The sequence below is a fragment of the Cervus elaphus genome, chromosome 12 (genome assembly GCF_910594005.1).
Source record: "Cervus elaphus chromosome 12, mCerEla1.1, whole genome shotgun sequence".
Lineage (NCBI taxonomy): Eukaryota > Metazoa > Chordata > Mammalia > Artiodactyla > Cervidae > Cervus > Cervus elaphus.
Window position 1 is genome coordinate 31,429,779 of NC_057826.1, and position 15,122 is coordinate 31,444,900.

Consider the following 15,122-nt stretch of genomic DNA (forward strand, 5'->3'; position numbering starts at 1 on the left):
CACCAAATAACAAGCTGTTGAGCAGACTCGCTTCTACACGAACTCCTATTGGCTGCTCATGACGCCGAAGAGTTTCGGATTGGAGTTCGCTACCTGCCGTCCTCATTGGATGTAGCTCTGAAACTTCACGGATTGGTGCGAAAAACAGCAGGTAGGACATCTTCCACTTGTGATTGGCTGTCTCCGAAGACTAATGTTACTGGAGAATCAGGTAGTGAGTAAGCAAGTCCTGAAAAATGATTGGTAAAGACGACTACGGATGTGCTCGACTGAGCACTGATTGGTCAATTGAGGGGTCAGGAAGAGCAGTGCGGCACGAGGATTGGCGGTGGAGTGTCCCATGGAAACCGAACCCGGAGCTGCGGCCAGGACTTGCACGGGGGCGGGGCAGGGTCTTTCCAAGGCGCCTGCGCTGAACCAGCTTCTCGGCGCCATTTTGTCTGGGCAGAGGTGGCCGCAGCTGTATCGCATTTTATGTTTCTGGCGAGAGGAGAGCGGAATCTTTATCCCGTGAATTCATTTAACTGCGGCAGCCACCCGGCGATTCCTCCAGGACAGCACCCAATGAAGGTCGGAAGAGTCTGGATCTCTCAGAAAGGTCAGTTGAAAGCGGTGGTTGTCCGGTGGACTGGGGGATGGCGCAGCTCTAGCGGCACCGGCACCGGAAGTGAGGGGGCCGGGCGGCGGCCATAGCAGAGATCTCCCTGCTCCGGGGTGGGGAGCTGCTCGCGGGCGGGGGTGGGGGACGGGCTGAGAGGGGGCGAGGCTTCGTCTCCCGCGGCCTCAGAGAAAGAGGCGGAGGGGACGTGCACGTCTCCTTCTCCGGGCTGACCGTTTGGGCTCCTCTCGGAAGGATGAGGGATTTCGGGATTCTGCTCATCTCAGAGCAGTGCGTCCTCCCTTTGGAAGTGGTTTCGGCAGCTTGTCGTGTTCTGCGACCAAGGGCCACCAACTGAAGGTTCCTCACCAGTTAAGATGGGAAGGGGAGGGTTCTGAGTCCCATTCTGCGTGGGAAGGTGTTTCCGCGTGCTACTCAGGCGGTTAAGCAATGAAGAGACAGAATGAAACGCTGAGTTTGGGTGCTGAGGAATTCGAATTCCCTTGTTAGCACGACTCTGCTGTTCTGACCTTAGACAAATGGCTGTGCTACAGTGCACGGGGCTCACGAGCTTTTCGAAAGGAAAGAGCAGTGGATTTTCAGGGATTGAAAACACTTTAAATAAAAGGACCTCCCCCATAGGCCTTCGTTAGGCAGCCATTGATTTTGCTTCATGAAGATGATCTTGTGTTCTGTTTCAGAAAACCCTCATTTGAAATGGTAGGAATAGAGTATTATTGGGCAAGTTATTTTAAATATTGAAATAAGAAAATGTAAAGTATCGATAGTAATCCACGTTGACTAAATTTACTCGAGGACATCTTTACTAAAGCTGAATCAATTTTTCACTCGTAACAGTTTTTTCAGAATTATTTGTTAAGAAAATGCAGTGCTCATTAGTATTTTTATTGAGTCACCTAATTACACTGATCTGAATAGCTGCTTGAAATGATTTTCATAATACTTGTTTTGAACCCTATTGTTAAATTGGTGGGGCTCCAGACTAGAAAATGATCGAGTGATTTAATGATTTATTTGGGCTTTTTTAGCAGTTGGTCTGAAGAAAACAGAACAGCTCAGTGACAGACATCTGCAAGTATTCCTGAGGTGAGTACTAATGTCTGTAAAAATGTTTGGAATTGGGGAGAGTGCCTGGAAAGTTTTTTATGGATCAATAAGGAGAGCCATAAATAACAAAATCAAAGAGTGGTAGTTTTAAAAGTCTTTGGTCAAGGGTTCAAGTGAATCTGTGTAATTCCCTTCCTGACAGTGATACTTTAGAAGGAAGTCTTAAAGTTAGGACATGCATGAATTTGTTTACCCACTCATGCTGTTCCCATTTCTAGAAAATTAAGTACTTAATACTTTTATCAAGGAATAATATGGAAGTTTTTATGATTTTTTTCTCCATAGTTAAAAATGTAGCATATAGAAAAGATGTTTCAGTAAGAATTTGGAAGTTAACCTTTTTTTTTTTTTTTAAAGGAAATTATAGATTATGTAGTACTAGTCAACTTCCCCAGGGGGTAATCACCTCTAATGTCACTGCCTGACTTAAAACTTATTATCTGATCCAAATAATACCTGTCAGTGGGCATTTGGAAATTACCAAAAACACAAAAGAGAAAAAAGCGAAATGTATCACCACCACCAAAAGGTGATTATTGCAGTTTATACCTTACTTATATATTATTCAGAGAGATGTCTCTTTTTCTCTGGTTTTGTTTTACAAAATAAAGGTCATTTTGGCCATGCTCATTTTGTCATTCAAGTTTTTTTCTTTGTGAGAAATACTGGGAACATATGCTTTCATGGTTGCATAGTGTTCTGTAGGATAAATGTGCCATATTTTATGTAACCAGATCTTTTAATTTTTATAATAGCAGTAATATGTCTGAATATCCTTGTGCATGTTTTACAAAAGATATTCTCTGAGAACTGAAGGCTATGACTAAAATTTCTATGCATCTAGGTATTTTTTGACATGCCCGATTATTTCTTCAGAATAAATTTCTAGAAGTGAAAATAAAAGGGCAAAGAAGGGACTTCCCTGGTGGTTCAGTGGCTAAGACTCTGTGCTTCCAATGCAGGGGGCCCGGGTTCAAACCCTGGTCAGGGAACAAGATCCCATGTGCTGTAACTAAGACCTCATGCAGTCAAATAAATAAATAAATATATATTTAAAAAAAAAAAAAAGGGCAAAGAAATCATACCACTGTCCATCAAAGCGTTTGCTCTTACTTTTTTTATTGTACTTTTTCCTGTTATTACTCTCTTTCCTCTCCTGCTCCCCTTTTCTCTATATAATTTAGCTTTATTTTTGAGCTTTATCTCCTGGGTCTCTGTGTAGTCAGGTAAAATTATCAGTCTTTTATGTCACCCATATAGTAAAGTAAGTGAGAATTTTTTGGACCTTAGGGGTATTTTCTTAAAATTAATTTATTTTTTTGCTCTAGTACAGTTAGGCGTTTGTACAGTGAAACATTTTGTTACACAAAAGTGACGTTTCGAGTTACTAAAAACAAACTATTTTTATAGTAGAGTTAGTTGAGATTAACTATGTTCCCATGTAGCCTTCCTGAAAGTGAAGTGAAAGTCGTAGTTGTGTCCAACTCTTTGCAACCCCATGGACTATACAGTCCACGGCATGTAATTCTCCAGGCCAGAATACTGGAGTGGGTAGCCATTCCCTTCTCCAGGGGTCTTCCCAACCCAGGTATCGAACCCTGGTCTCTTCCTCATTGCAGGCAGATTCTTTACCAGCTGAGCCCCCAGGGAAGCCCAGGAATACTGGAGTGAATAGCCTATCCCTTCTCCAGCAGATTTTCGAGATCCAGGAATTGAACTGGGGTCATTCCCAGGTGCTTTTGCACTCATAGGACCTTCTGTGTGCCTCTCTCATCACGTTTAATCACTGTTACATTACCCTACCTGATACAGTATATGTATGCTATCACTATTTCTTATGAATCTTTATGTACTTTTATATAGGAAACGTGAAATAGCAGACTTGCTTTTCTTTAACAGTAATTCTCTTCTGAAAATTTGTATTTTACCAGTGCTGGCTTAACTTTCAAATTTTTTTAATGTTTCAGATACCTGATTTAATACTGAGTTGAATTGTAATTGCTCATGTAATAAAGATTTAGAGAACCATTAAGAATAGTTAATCATGACATTTGTCTCTTTTTTTTTTAAGATTTTATGATACTTTAGTGGAAGGTAACTAGAGGTGAATATTAACTGAACACTTACAAATCATCTCAGGAATAAATGAAAGAAAATTAATTTTGATAGAATTGGTTTTTGTAATCTATTTCAGTGAGCCCAAATTGGTAGAATGTTTCTAAGAATCAAAATTGTCAAGTTTTTAATAATGTTTTTATGAAGAAAAACTATTTTGAACGCAGAATGTTTTATTTATTTGGTCAAGGATTCAAACAGGGGTGTAAAATCAGCTTCATGGACATATCTTAGGGGCTTCCCCAGTGCCTCAGTGGTAAAGAATCCATCTGCAGCACTGGAGTTGCAGGTTTGATATCCCTGGGTCAGAAATATCCCCTGGAGGAGGGCATGGCAACCCACTCCAGTATTATTGCCTGGAGAATCCCATGGACAGAGGAGTCTGGTGGGCTACAGTCCATAGGGTTGCAAAGAGTTGGACACAACTGAAGTGACTGAGCACGCACATGTAATATTTTAGACTGAAATCTCAAAATTAGAACATCCCTATGAATTTTTTTTTTTACCCATTGGTGTTCCCATTTCTGAATTTTTAATGACACAGTGAATATTTTCGTGATTTTTTTTTTTTAAACTATGGTAAAACACTTGACATACAAAGGTGTCATCAGGAAAAGTGTTTAGAAATGAAGCAAAACAATTTATACTGTGGGTGTGGGCCATATAGTGTACTCAAAAAAGTCTTTGTCTTCTAGAGGGAGCCTCACTCTGGAAAAATGAAGAAAGGTGTTCCAGTTTTTAAAAGACCTGGATCTGCTATCTGTTGATAAATTTCTGGTATGCAATTTTACTTAAATATTCTTTTGTAATCAAGATTGGTCATGTTACTGTTATGTGTCTGTCTCTTTAAAATAGATAGAATTTGTCCCACTGTACAGTTATCTCTGAATGTCTGTATATTGAAAAATAGAGCAAATTGCTGTGTTGCATGTAGCTGCTTTTCTAATGGTTTCCTTATTTTTTGAAAAGTTACTAAATTTGCTTATTTGCAGCCAAAGCAGTCTTCATAAAACTATATGGTCTTTTGCTCTAGTAGATGTTTTCTTATTTTGATTTAAATCATGGCATATGAGAAAAATAGATTTGTCAAAGTTCAGTATACAGTTAAATCTAATTGTTTTTTGTAACAAATCGGTTTTATAATACAGAACAAAAAAATAATTTTAGCCATCATTGAAGACTTTTCAAGGTTAATGATATGTAATATGTAGAATTAGAAGAAAGGAAGTCTTTCTAAGAGGATGAAGGTTGTGAACAAGGATGCAGTTACTTAAGAAAAACTGTTCGGGACAGCGAGAAAACCATTTTGGAGAGGATGGCTGATTAAAGATTACCTTGGGAATATTGTGTGAAACCAGCTTGTCAAGGTTTCTAGAATTAGTTGCACATCAGAATTATATATAGTGCTTGTGTTGTATGGGTTTGGAAACTTGTAGAGGGCCTTGAGAGCTGGGACGTGAGCAGAAAGTGATTATTTTTTTATTTGTTTTATTTTCAGATTTTACAAATCAAGATGGAATTTAAAAATTACTTCTCATCCCACCCTAACATTAGATTTTTTTAATTTGCTTCTTCCAGTCTGTGCGCATATACTTTTTTTAGACTTAGAGAAATTTTTGTTTTTCTTCATTACTTAATATTGTAATAGGTATTCAATATGACTGCACGGCCTCCACAATAATTTTAATGTCTGAAAGTTTTCCATCAAACTGTTTTATGTCTAACTTTATTTTTCTGTTGCTTACTGATAGAAAAATTGTGCTATAATTATCATCTATGCACATCGAGTATTTTCTGTCTTTTGTATTGTTCTTTTAGGATTGATTTAAAAGGTTTAAATCATGGCATAAAAATATATGAACATTTTTATGACTCTTTGAAATGTTGCCATGTTGTTTTCCAAAAAGAGTTATAATTTACACTGTCACCTTTCCTGTGAGTTTAACTACCAGCATTGGGTAGCCTTTAATTATAATCATTTTTGCTGATTCAACAGGTACAAAATATGTTGAACTCTTTCTTTGTAATATTTTTGTTGTTAGCTAATGAAATGGGACCTTTATCCATAGTTTCACTTACTGATTCTTAGCAGTGGACAAGTGTATTCAAGGCTTTTGTCCACTTATATAAATGAGTTTTGATACTTTGTTCCCTAATTCTTTTGATTTAATTATGTATTTAGTAGTAAGTTGCTGCAGATACTTTTGCATAAAGACTTCCCTTTTGATTTTATTATTTTTGTTGAGGGTTTTTGAGTAGATACAGAATGTATTATTGGAAAATTACTTGGAAACAGTATCCAGTATGACTAGAGAAGTGACCCAGGAATTGAAAGCAGAGAAACCGTTAAGATACTCGGTGTGGGGGTGTCAGCATGAGGTGAAACTCGAATGAGCAGGGCCTAGAGAGAGAATAGGTGAGCACGAGATTGTGAGAAAAAGAGTGGATAGCGTTTGGTTTCCAGTTGATGACAGAAGTAAAGAAGAAGGAAACAAACCTCAAGATTCTAAAAAGTGGGAAATAGATTGTGCTGTTAATAAACTTGGAAAGTCAGAAGAGGCTACTGGTTGGCAAGGAAGGTGAAATCGGTTTTAAACATGCTAGTTAGAGCTTGAACAGTAAGTGTTTGTTCTTGCTTTTGTGAAAGTGCCTGTGAGACTCCTAGGGGATGAGGCGTATGCTGGACCTTGCGTTGTTTTCTGTCTTCTGACTTTCTGGCGTGTGGTGCAGCTTGTGGGATCTTACCTCCCCACCCAGTGAAAGTGAGGAGTCCTAACCACTGGACCTCCAGAGAGTTCCCTGTATTCTGACTTCTAATTCCATTATTCCATTAGATATTTTGGTACTTTTATTAGGGCTTTTCTTAGTTCTAAGTTTTAAAGTACAACTTGGAAAGCAAAGTTGAAGTGTATTATTAAGTAAAATAAACGGAGGAAAAACGGATGATTCTTGAACTAAGTTCAAGAAAGGTAACATGTACATTATATCTCTGCTGCTGCTGCTAAGTCATGTCAGTCGTGTCTGACTCTGTGCTACCCCACAGACGGCAGCCCACCAGGCTCCGCCGTCCCTGGGATTCTCCAGACAAGAACACTGGAGTGGGTTGCCATTTCCTTCTCCAGTGCATGAAAGTGAAAGTGAAGTCGCTTAGTCGTGTCCGACTCTTAGCGACCCCATGGACTGCAGCCCGCTAGGCTCCTCCATCCATGGGATTTTCCAGGCAAGAGTACTGGAGTGGGGTGCCATTGCCTTCTCCAACATTATATCTCAAGTACTTATAACTGGCAGTTTGTGCCTCTTGACTACCCTTATCTAATTCCCCCTCCTCATACTCCCCACCTCTGGTGACCACAAATCTGATATTTTTCTTTGTTTTTGAAGTATAATTGACAAACTGCTGTGTGTTAGTTTCTGGTACACAACATAGTGATTCGATATTTCTATGCATTTCAAAATGAGTACCTTGAAAATTGGTAATTCTAGTTATCATAGTTTTCATTTTTGAAAAAAAATTAAAATATTTATCTTGTATATTTCAAAGACTAAGTCACTTGAGTTACTTGGAAGATTTAGGTCTCCCCAATATCTCCACTAGAATTACAGTTTTAAAAATTATTCAGGAATAACAAAGAAGATACTTGAGCTTTAGAATATGTAGATGTGGCCAGGCTTTTTGTGGGGACGGGTGGTTTAGGGTAGATTTCTTAACCTCTGCCTCAGCTATAAGATAGGGATAGTAATAGAGCCGACTTGGTTAGGATTAGTATTAAATGAGTTAATAGATGTAAAGTACTTATAATGATGCTAGATATTAGGTGGTGGTGTTAGTGTGTGTGTCCTGTTACATAATGTTTGTCATTCCAAGAGAGTTTTATATTTATATACAGAAATAAAGCATCTAGACTCTTTTGTCTCCCCTTCCTGAAGGTGGTTATCAACCTCTCTCAAAACTTACTTCATACTTCCTCCCTTCAGGTATTACTTGCTACAGTCACACTAAAACTATCGTGGGTACCCTGCATAAGCTCTGTATTTTCGGAGTTCTTTGTTTTTATTCATACTTTCCTCACCAGCTAGAATGTTGCCCTATTGTCAGATATTCAAAAGCTGCCTTTTTAAGTGGTGCTTTCTTGATATTTCTGCAGCTATAGGTAATCTGTCCATATGAATTTCATGTATTTCCTTTTGCATAGTTTATGCCACTTTCTATATTGCTTTATTACCTTTTTGTCTACTTAAATGTCCTTCACTAAGTTATGATATCTTAGAATTGTACCTTATTCACCTTTGTAGGTTTAGAACCTGTCACAGACCTTGGCACTTAGAAGGCACTCATTTGTGGAGTAACAGTTTATAGAAAATATAGCAAGCTAAAAGGTGATAGTTAATGGAGAATGCATGCCAGTAAAAATGTGCTTTGTCAGTTTTTGTACACTAGGAACAACCTGCCTGATGAGTTACTTAAAATGAGATCACTTGAGGTTTAGGAATTGGGTCAGATTCCAGAATGTATAGTGGGCTAGATGACTCTGGGGACTATCCACAGGTCAAGGATTTTTGTTAGAATGATTTCCTATTGCGTCATAAAGGCTAGTATGTCTTAATTAACCACCAGAGGGATTGTTTTTCTGACAACCGAATTTTCACAGATCTACCTGCCCACCAGTCTTCCTCGTCTTCAGTGGTCCAAATTTGTGAAAAGTTTGGCCAGGATTGAAGGGTACATCTGCTGCCAATACCAATATACAAACGACCTGTCTCAATCAGTTATTGAACCCATAATCTCTCTCTCCAAGTACATTTTTCTTATCATACCACCATAATGCCTCTAGACGTGAAAGGAGGAGTAGGCTGAAAATAGGAGCTGGGTGAGATAATATTTATATCCCTAAAAGGTTAACTGATACTTAACAACCCCTGAAAATCAGAAGTATCAGACATTGACTTGATAATTTTAGCACTTTCGGAATTTGCTGCTATTCCTGCTGAATGGGTTCAGATTGACAGAAGCTTTAATGTCCTTATCCAATCTCACTGTCTTATATTTAACAAGTGTTCTGACAAAACAGATAACTTGGAATTATAGCTGAGCAAGGTCACTGATTAATTTCATTGTGGCGATGTTTCTGTTCTGTGTATTTGCGTGTACTTCTCATATACATAACAAAGGAAAGTACAGTGCACGCTCTATTTTTTTCCTCCTGTAGTTCACTTTTTAAAAAAATCTGTTGTGACCGACAAATTAATTTTATAACTTACAGATGTGAACCTGCTTTTGAGGAGTAGGAAAATGGACTTGACTAACAGTGGTTTACATTGATTTGGTAGGTTTTAACATTTACAAGGCACTTTGAGATATTGCTATACCCTTAAGTGTGATAGCTTAAAAGTGAAGGTACAATGTAACTGTTACCTGAAAATGCTTCTAGTTGTTATCAGCAGCAGTGAAATTGGGTGTAGAGGGTGGCAACTGGAAATCACGGGGGAGGATTCTTTTTTACTTATGGTATGTTTGATAGTGTGTTACTGGTTCTGCTAATCCTAACAGCCCATTTAAGGGTGTATATTTATTTCTAGTTAGGATGAGTCTTTGTGTTTCTCAGTCTTTAGATCCAGTCATAAAACTCCTTTTAGTGTTTGTATAATTTTGGTGGCTTAGTTTTTGGTCAGACAGGGTGAGGAGGGGGATTCTTAAATGAAGTAACATAAAAGGAAAACCATCTTCCTGTTTCTTATTTCTCTATGTATCATGTGATACTGTCTTTTTAAGACCTTTGAAATGCCAAGGGAAGCTTGGTAACCAAGGCAAGGTTTTGTTGTTTTCTTCTCAAATTTGTAGTTCTGCATTTTATTACACAGTCACGAAGAACTTAGTCTGTTACCAGTAAAAACTGAAGCCGCAAGACTTGCGTCTCTATGCTGCCAAGTACTTCCTGTTTTGTCAGATTTCCATTTAGGGAAAAGAATGGATTTAGAGTAGACAAGCCTGAAAGCATCTCTTCTGAAACTCATTTTGAAAGCGGTCCAAATACCTAGATTGGGGGAGAGGGGATGGCACATCATGTCTTCACATGAAGTCATTTGTCAGAAAGCTTCGTTTGGCTTATCATGAAAGGGTTGCCAACAAGGCAGAAAAACTTTGTTGCCAGAAGTAATTGCTAAAGTATAAACTTGCCAACATTGGTGACTTGCCTGTTAGGCTTTCCATGTCAAACGTGTTTCAGTTTGTTGAGTGAATCATTGTATTGCCTGTGAAGGAGGTTTTATCTGTGTTCATTTCTAGTAGACCTTTCCTCTAGAAATATGTAAGAACTGCATTCAGCCACATTTATTCTGTTTACAGTAGGGACAGGTGAAAGAGCAAATGGTGATTAATTGAAATGGGCTACCTTGTGAATATTGGAAATCTTCGGGGGAAAGGTTGCTGTAAAATGATGTTAATCTCTTGTTAGTTAAAATAGTAAATAACATTTATGTAAATAGAATTATCTGTCACTTATTCTTCATCCAGGTAGCTCAGTGGTAAAGATCCACTTGCCAACACAGGTTTGATCCCTGGGTCAGGAAGATCCCCTGGAAAAGGCAATGGCAACCGACTCCAGTAGTCTTGGCTGGGAAATTCCATGGACAGAGAAGCCTGGTGGGCTGCAGTCCATGAGGTCGCAAGAGTCAGATATGAATTAGTGACTAACTAGCAGTAACATTTTTATTCTATGAAATGAACTTCAAATTAGGTGTTAATAGACATGTAATAGAACATGTCAGCAGAAAATGCTTTCAGTGTAAACCTGAATCCCTTCATATTGCTGCTAAGGGAGTCTTCTGTTCAGGTCCTTTGCAATTGCAGAACTGAGCCCACATGTAAAATTTTCTTTGACCATACTGACCTGGCCTGTTTCAAATCAGAGCTATTTTTCTCTCTTGACCTGTTTGTAAAATATAAAAGATGCTCTTTTTTTTAAGTTGCTTTTTAATCTCTGAACTCTTACGCATCTTTTTTTCCTTATCAGCTACCTGGCTGTGTCCCCCTTCATGTTGAAGATGTTGAGGGAACGGACGTTGAATCAATGAGATATTAGAAACCATCTATTATAAAGTTTCTACCAGATACTTCTTTTTTTCATCTAGTTATGTGCTCCTATTTCTGAAACATGTTACTTTAAAATCCAGTGGAAAAAAGTTTTCCCAAGTACCCATCATGCCCTACAGCTTCATCTTCCATTTTGTTATACATCAGAAATCTAATCTCTTAAAACCCTTTAATAACCATTTGTTGCCATATTCTTTTAATAAGCTGTATCCAAATCAATGATTCTCACATTTTAGTGTATTCAGTAGCGTTACATCAGGTACTTGTTCAAAATAGATTGATGGCACTCAATTCAGATCTCATGAATTCACTTCTGTGGAGAATTATCATGCAGGTGGTCTCTTAACCAGACAGAGGAACGGTAATCTGCTGCATGCACGCCCATTTGTCATTTCTTCTTCATATTCTTACATGAATTATTCTTTTTACTTTGTTTGAATTATTGACATCTCACTTTTTTTCCTATTAATTGTTTGACATCCTTAGTTTTTCTCCTAAATTCAGTGGTTGGAGAGTTTATCCACCAGATATCCAGGAAACTGTCCAAGATTCCTTTCCTTGTTTGTCAGGATTTATCACTTCCCCCACTTCCCCTTCCCAAAGCATACAGGTTTGGAGGTCAGTATATACATACTGGCTATGTGTACCTAAGCCTATTGACTTTTCCCAAAAAATTAAGTTTTTAACAAATTCCATATTGATTGTATAGTTGAACTCCTTATTTAAATAATTTTTCCTAAAATTCCACTTCATGGTTCCACATAGTAAAAAATCAAATTCCAATCATACACTTAAAACACAAATTCAAGATGTATTAGGACCCTTGCTCTGGAACAGTCTTCATAACTACACCAGCATTTAAGAATTGTTATTTAAAAAAAAAAAAAAAATTTTCTATTGACTGGAAAGGTAGGTGTGTGTGTGTGTGTGTGTGTGTGTGTGTGTGTGTGTATAATGTGGTGATTACCTCTTGCAGTATTAGGATGGTTAAAGAAGGAACATTAGTTTTATTTGTGATACAAATTTGAGTCTTTTTCCCATTTTTTAAAATTGGGTTGTTCAAGTTTTCAGAGTTTTTATACATTCTGGTCAGGTATCCTTTGTCAGATGTGATTTATTTTCTCTAGCATCTTTTCCTTTTCATCCTCTGAAAGGAGAGCAGAAACTTTTAATTTGGGTGAAATTGTCATATTTTTTCATTTATGTATCATGCTTTTGTTGTATGATAGTATCTGAGAACTCTTCTTTAAACCAGGGTCACAAAGATTCTTTTTTTCATCCAGAAGTTTTAGACTTTGAGGTACATTTTGACTTACCATCACTTTGAGTTAATTTCTGTATATGGTACAAGGTATGGTTTGGTTTTTGGTGTTACTGTTTGTATACAGATGTCCCGTTGCTCCAGCACCATTTGTGAAAAAGCACTGTCTTTCTTCATTGATGCATCTTTTCGCCTCTGTCACAATCAACCGTGTATTTAATGAGTCTATTTTTAGACTGTTCTTTTCCATTAGTAATATTACATTAAATTTATAGCAAGTCTTGAAATCAGATGGCATAGGCCTTGTAACTTTTTCTTTTTTGAAAATGTTTTGACTATTCTAACTTCTTGTCCCAAGTAAATGTTAGCAGTAGCTTGTTGATTTCTTTACACACACCCCACCCCACACATATACTCCCCAAATAAACCACTTGCAAATTTGATTGGGTTTTACATTAAATCTATAAAATCATTTTAGAGAACTGACAATACTGAGTCTTCCCATGACTTTATTTAGCTCAGTTTCTCACCAGCATTTTTAATTTTCAACACAAAATCTTGTACAAATTTAAATTTATACCTTAGTATCCCTGTTTTTGATGTTACTGTAAGTGGGCATAATTATTTTATAAGTGAGGGAATAAATAACTTGCCCAAGCTGAAGTGGCAAAGACAGTATGAAACCTACATTAGCTTATTAAACCACTATCCTGGTTTTCATTATGATACTGGTTTTCTTATTCTGAAATCATGGTTATAGTGGTGGCAGAGAGGAAGCCCTAGTTTTATGGCAAGAAAAATCCCTTACCATGCATCTAGTTGATTCCTCTAGAGTTTATGATTTCCTGAGTTTAGGTTTTCCAGATCTGCTCAGATCGTAAACCATGCTTGTCTTAATTTAGAAGCTTCTGATCAGTACAGTTGTGAACTAGTGTTTTTAAGTATATCTTACCCTGTAGTTAACTAGTATGAATTATTTCATTTTTAAAAATACATACCCTTAGCATTTGAATGCCTACCGTGTGCTCACCAGTACAGATACAAAGATGGTTTCTTGAACAACTCCCATGGGAGGCTAGGTGGGGAGGAATACATTTATTATAGTATTATAGTAAACACTGTAATAAATACATACACATGGTCAGTGATGGAACAAAAGCTTTTACTTGGTTGCAATTAAGAGTAGCTGTACTGTTGTTTCATGTTTTAGAATTCCTTTTAAAAAATAATTTGAAAACAGTTAAGTGGAAAGCATGTAAAGGGCTTTGAGAAGGAGAAATCTGTCAGTCATTTCATAAGGATTGCTTTTGCACTTGATGGGGAATCCTTAGGAAAGACTAGTTAATAAATAACCTAGGCATGGTAAATACAATATGGTGTCATACAGTGTAGAAAAGTAAAAAAGGTTCAGTATGAGTTTCATTTTGAAAGGTGAGGAACAATATTTGAGTTTTTACGTTAAGCCTTCATTTTTTTCATTTGTGGATTTCTTCTGACTTAACAGCATCTTGATAAATGTATTAACTAATCTGAATTTGCTCTTCATATCTTGAGTATTCTAATGTTTCAGTCAGTTAAATATATTGAGGATTTACAACTTAATTTTTGTTTATTTTTCAGATTCCCTTGTGAATGATAGAAATGAAAGTGAATGGATAGTCTTATCAGATAAGTATGTTTTAAGTCTAAATATATTTGATTTTTTTCCATAAGATGGCTCTACTAGTACTTATCTTTATTTGAAACAGTTTTGTTACATTGTATCATGACAGCTGGCATATCAGCATGCACTTCAAAAAATGTTATAAAAATGGGTGAATTTTTGTGTAGCTATATTAATACTGAAGATGGAAGAAGAAAAACATTTTCTGCATATTGTGCCTTTTTATATCAAGGAAGGTAAAAATGCTACTGAAACACAAAGATTTGTGCAGTGTATGGAGATAGTGCTGTGACTGATTGAAAATCTTGCAAGTGGTTTGCAAAGTTTCATACTGGAAATTTCTCACTGGATGATGCTCCCACTTAAACCAGCTAAAACTTGATGAAAAGTGTCTGTAATTAGTCAATAGAAAACGCATAGTCTTCCATCAGGATAACACAAGACTGAATGTTTGATGACCAGGCAAAAACTGTCTCAGCTTGGCTGGCAAGTTGATTCATCTTCCGTATTCTCCAGACAGTAAGCCTTCAGATTTACATTTAGTTTGATCTTTAAAAAATTATCTTAATGGAAAAAATTGCAATTTCCTGGAAGACTGTAAAAGGCACCTGAACAGTTCTTTGCTCAAAAAGATAAAAAGTTTTGCTAAGTTGGAATTAAAAAGTTGCCTAAAAAAATGTCAGAAGGTAGTGGAATAAAACAGTGACTACATTCTTCAATAAAGTTATTGGTAAAAATGAAAAATGTGTCTTTTTTTTTTTTTTTAATAATTAAAAAATTGAAGGACCTTTCTGGCCAATCCACTATTTGTAATCTGTAAATCAAAACGGTATTCTTTAAAACGTATTTTTTTTTTTTTTGATAGAAGTGTCGAGATTCCTGAAAATAAATTCGTAATCTTGTCAAAGCAAAATGTACCTGCCATTTTTTTTTTTTCTCCCCAAGACTGGTCATACCTCAGTTAGAAAGTGCCCATGCAGTTGTACCTAGATTATCTATTAATCCTCTGTATAGTATATATGAAAATCAATTGCTTTCCTAATGGCTGAAAAGCTAGATAATATCTGCTTGGTTTTAGATTTATCTGATGTTTTGAGGTGGCTTGTTTTGAGGTGGCTTAACTGCTCAAATTTAAATTTCATTAGAACCCCTGTTATTTTAAAGAGGATTATTGGCTATTCCAGTGTGAATTTAAGAACAGATGTTCTCACAGTATAATGAAAATAGAAGATTCATGTGCCATTCAGACTTGGAAGTAGGAAGTATA

General features: G+C 36.9%; 1 long non-coding RNA gene and 1 other non-coding gene across 2 annotated transcripts; both read left to right on the forward strand.

Annotated features, from left to right (window-relative positions):
* Window positions 1-10: 10 nt before the first annotated feature.
* LOC122704539 lies at window positions 11-14,599 on the forward strand. Its single transcript, XR_006343882.1, has 5 exons — window positions 11-151; window positions 449-598; window positions 1,648-1,705; window positions 4,537-4,618; window positions 13,813-14,599. It is a non-coding gene; the product is annotated as an uncharacterized LOC122704539 (long non-coding RNA).
* On the forward strand, window positions 2,646-2,718 carry TRNAG-UCC. Its single transcript has one exon. It is a non-coding gene; the product is annotated as a tRNA-Gly (tRNA).
* Window positions 14,600-15,122: the final 523 nt, after the last annotated feature.